Raw genomic sequence first — 5,057 nt, 5'->3', positions numbered from 1 at the left:
ATGTAAATTCACTGTGACCAATTAGGATCTCAACTTTTTCAGGGGATGTGGTGAGAGAATTTCACAAAATAATTTTAAAATTTTTCTGGAGAATAAGTAAATAATAATAGCCAAGAAATGTGTGGAAGAGAATAACAATGCAATATTGACTTCAACGGCTATCAGGTCTAGAGCTATATTTGTTTATTTCTTCATTTATTTTTCGGGCCACACCCATGGCATATGGAAGTTCCTGGGCTAGGGGTCAAATTAGAGCTGCAGCTGCAGGCCTGTGCCACAGCCACAGCAATGCCAGATCCTTAACCCACTGAGCCAGGCCAGGGATCAAACCCACATCCTCAGTTACTAGTTGTGTTCTTAACTGGCTGAACCATGATGGGAACACTTGCTATAGGATTCTTAACCCACTGTGCCACAGCAGGAAATCTATCACATGGTTCTTTTGGGCGAAAATAGAGCCGGAGAAACAGAGAGGCTCAACTGGCCAATGGTTCACCAAAACAAATATCTTAGGATGCAAACACCTGCTTCCATATTTTCCTTTTTCTCCTTAACTATTACATGCATTAATTTTGTAATCAGGCAGGAAAAACTAAACCATATATAATGTGGTGAGTCATATGAAAATTAGCCTGGGAGTTCCCATTGTGGCTCAGCAGAAATGAATCTGACTATTATCCATGAGGACACAGGTTCCATTCCCAGCCTCCCTCTGTGGGTTAAGGATTTGGCGTTGCCGTGAGCTGTGGTATAGGTCGCAGATGTGTCTCGGATCCCGCGTGGCTGTGGCTGTGGCTGTGGCTGTGAGCTGTAGTGTAGGCCGGCAGCTGCAGCTCCGATGGGACCCCGAGCCTGGGAAACTTCATATGCCACGGGCATGGCCCTAAAAAGACAAAGAAAAAAAATTAGCCTGTTTCCAAAGGTAATAAACAATTTTTTTTTTCTTTTTTAGTGCCGTGCCTGGGGCATATGCAAGTTTCCAAGACAGGTGTTGAATTGGAACTGCAGCTGCCGGCCTACACACCAGATCTGAGCCACATCTGCGACCTACCCAGCAGCTTGCAGCAATGCCAGATCCTTAACCCACTGATCGAGGCCAGGGATTGAACCCATATCCTCCTGGACACTGTGTCGGGTTCTTAACCCTCTGAGCCACAATAGGAACTCCAAAGGTAATTAACAAATGGACCAAAAATTTAAAAAATATAATCATTGACACTTGGTGTCTGAAAGAGTGTGAAGAAGGAGGTGGTCTCATCATTATTGGCAAGATTGTAAACTAGTACAACATTTTTGGAGGACAATTTGGCCATTTCCATTAATATTTTAAATGTTCTTGCTTGATCAAATAATTCCACTTTAGGAAATTTACCACATAAATATACTCACACATGCACACAAAGGCATAATATTGTTGTATTTTTTTTTTTTTTTTGGTCGTTTTTGTCCTTTTAGGGCCGCACCCGAGGCACATGGATGTTCCCAGGCTAGGGGTCTGATCCGAGCTGTAGCTGCCGGCCTACACCACAGCCACAGCAATGCCAGATCCGAGCCTCGTCTGTGACCTACACCACAGTTCGAGGCAACGTCAGATCCTCAACGCACTAAGTGAGGCCAGGATCAAACCCACAACCTCATCGTTCCTGGTCGGATTCGTTTCTGCTGTGCCACGATGGGAACTCCATATAAGGTTTTATTAATAGCATCAATGTTTGCATAGGTGAAAAATTGGAAAGGACTCAGGAGCCCACCACTAGGATATTGGTTAAATGTTTTATGGTATATCCCTACTATGAAAAACTGTGTTCAGTTTTTAAAAATGATATGAACTGGCTTGGACAGCCATCAAAGAGTATTATTAAGAGAACATGGCAAGTTTCAGAACAGTTGTAAAAACATATGTTATAACATAATCCCATTTTTATGAAGTAGTATAAAAGTCGAAGAAAAAGTCTGCAAGAAGCTGAGAGAATACACATCATACTAAAAGCATATCTGAGCTGTCTCTGACTCAGGTCTGTCTGAAATAGTAGGAGATGTTTGCTTTCTAAAATATACATTTTTGCATTCTTTGAATTTTTTGCACTTGTTTTGAAATGGGGGGGGCAAGAAAATAACTCTTTAAGAGTGGGTTTCCTCGCCCCATGAAAAAGTGAATACCTCTGGCGCCTGGTTTAGCTTCCTGTCTCCTCCTCATCTTTATCAAAAGTCAAGGCAGATTCCACCTTCCTAAGTATTTCCTTAGGGCTTTGGTTTCTGCAAAGAGCTGTTAAAGGGAATTGTTTGGGTCTGATCTTTGGACTGTCTGGAACCCAAGCAATTCCCTTTGATTACAGGCTCTTTATTTTATAAGCTGATTATGCCAAACCCTGGCCACAGTGCTGAATCATTAGAAGAGAAGGGAACCAAACCTAACACTGTGAAGGGAAAAAAAGGCCCCCACTAGATCCCTGATCAGGTCAGAGGAGACTCACTCTCTGTCCCTGTCCAGGGAAGGAGACTAGGAGGCAGAACACGACCTAGGCCCTGGCTCTTCGCTGCCTCTCCCAGTCAGGACTGACAGCCCTGTGTCCCTGCTGGACAGCTCCCACCTCATCTGCTACTTGGCCTGCCCCACCATCCACAACCAGGGCTTTTCCAGGGCCTGAAAGACTCAGGGAAGCTTCCCTGGGGGTCTGGAATTTAGACTCGGCTAAGCACTCAGGGTAGTGGTCAAAAGATTAGTAAGGATATCTCGTGATGGCTACAGTGACTCTTCTCTACAGCCACAAGCCTCCATGCAAAGCTTTCCTAGTCTTTCCTCTGGATTCTGTCAGCAGCAACCACTCCTTATCCACATCTTTGGGCACCTCAGTCCTTTGTTAATGGACAAGACAGACCTACACTCAGCCATTGTGCCAGGACACCCCAAATCGCCAAGAATTCCATGCTGTGTCCCCAAAGTGGGTGCAATTGTGCCTGGTCTAGTGCAAGCCCAGGACAGCTAAAAGCTGAAAGGAAACAGCATCCTCACCTGGGAGAGCAATCCCGTGTGCCCTCCTCACCTGCTGCCCTTCACACAGGCTCCTAACCCCTGGGCTGAGTCACCTGGGGGGCCCAGTACTGGGTGAGCCTGTATTCAGTGCCTGTTTCTTCTGGTGGGGGGTTGGTATCCTGGACACCTGGGTGGGAAGGGAGAGGTTTGTAAAACACAGATGTCTGAGCCCTCCCCCCAGGGCTTCTGATTCCATCCATGTGGGTGAAACCCAAGGATCTGCATTTCTTTTTTTTTTTTTTTTTTGTCTTTTGTCTTTGTTGTTGCTATTTCTTGGGCCGCTCCCGCGGCATATGGAGGTTCCCAGGCTAGGGGTCCAATAGGAGCTGTAGCCACCGGCCTACACCAGAGCCACAGCAACTCAGGATCCGAGCCGCGTCTGCAACCTACACCACAGCTCACGGCAACGCCGGATTGTTAACCCACTGAGCAAGGGCAGGGACCGAACCCGCAACCTCATGGTTCCTAGTCGGATTCGTTAACCACTGCGCCACAACGGGAACTCTGGATCTGCATTTCTTATTTCTCCCCCCGCCCTTTTTTGTTTCATGGCTGCACCTGTGGCCTATGGAAGTTCCCAGGCTAGGGTTAGAATCAGAGCCGCAGCTGCCGATCTACATCACAGCCACGCAATGTGTGGTCAGGGCCGCATCTGCCACCTATGCTATAGCTTGCGGCATCCCCTGATCCTTAACCCACTGAGCGAGGCCAGGGATGGAACCCCCAACCTCATGGATACGAGCCAGGTTCTTAACCTGCTGAGCCACAATGGGAACTCCTTGGATCTGCATGTCTTAACACATCCCAGGTCATGCTGTTACTGCCTTCCAGTCCTGGGGACCATACTTTGGGAACTGCTGGGTTTGAAGGTGGGGCAGAGTCAGGAAGCCGTGCTGGGCAGGACCAAAGTCTGAAGCAGGGCAGCGCCAGCAATATGACAAGAAGGCTGCAGAGCATTTCTGAGGCGAGGGGCAGCAGGAAGGACCCAGGTAGGTGTGGGGAGGAGGGAGAGAGGAGAGCAAGGAATCCAGACCAATTCAGATTTCTAGCTTGAAGGACCAAGGGGAAGGCCTCAGAAGTAGGGAACCCAGGAGGCAGAGCAGCATTGAGAGTAGGGGTCGGGGATTCAGCTTTGAAGGCTCATATGGGTTGAACTGTTCAATAGGCAATCCGTACTTTTCATCCGGGTCAGGCATGTGGTTTTGGGACAATATAGAGGTGAAAGTAATTGCCACAGACCCCAGAGCTGCTGGCTTGGGAAACAAACAGCTACTCAGGAAGGGGACGTGAACTATGAGAACAAAGCAGCAACCACAGGACTGTGGACACACGTCTCCAAGCTTGTGAGTCCTCTTAGGTGTGGCACAACGCTAAGGCCATAATTCCCAATGTTCAGGGACTGGCACAGGGAACCCAGGAAGAAAAGGGGACAGGGAAGGGCCAGGGGAGGCTTAGGCTGTCCTGGGCCTCCCAGTGACTCAGCCCAGGGGTCAGGAGCTAGTGTGAGGGGCAGCGGGGGAGGAGGGCACGTGGGATTGCTTCCCCAGGATGGATGGCATTTCCCTTCAGCTTTTAGCTGTCCTGGGCTTGCACCAGACCAGGCACAATGGCCTCCATTTGGGGGACACTGCAGAGGTGTCCCAGGCTGGCCCCAGGGGGGTGGGGTGGGGGGGCAGGCGGCCGGGTCTGAGAAGGGAGGTGTGGAGGGAGGAGGCCCACTGCCATTCTTGGTATGGTTCTCTCTCCAGGAGCAGAACTGCATCTGGCCTCACTCTGGGCAGCTTATAAGGCCTGGTGTGAGTTTTGTTTATGCAAGTGCAGCATAAAAGGAACAAATCTGCCAGCACCGGGGCTGTGGCCTCTCGAGGCCTTTTGCATACATTTTTCAAATGATAATTCACCCTACCCAACCCCCTTCCCCACCCCCCAAGGCCAATTTATTGAAAAAACCACCTTATATGGTAATATTGCTAACACACCGTCAGCTGGCCTTTTTAGGGACTCTGTTTAAAGAAGATCCGCC

Source organism: Phacochoerus africanus, chromosome 5, assembly GCF_016906955.1.
Source record: "Phacochoerus africanus isolate WHEZ1 chromosome 5, ROS_Pafr_v1, whole genome shotgun sequence".
Lineage (NCBI taxonomy): Eukaryota > Metazoa > Chordata > Mammalia > Artiodactyla > Suidae > Phacochoerus > Phacochoerus africanus.
Note: the sequence above shows the minus strand (reverse complement) of the source record.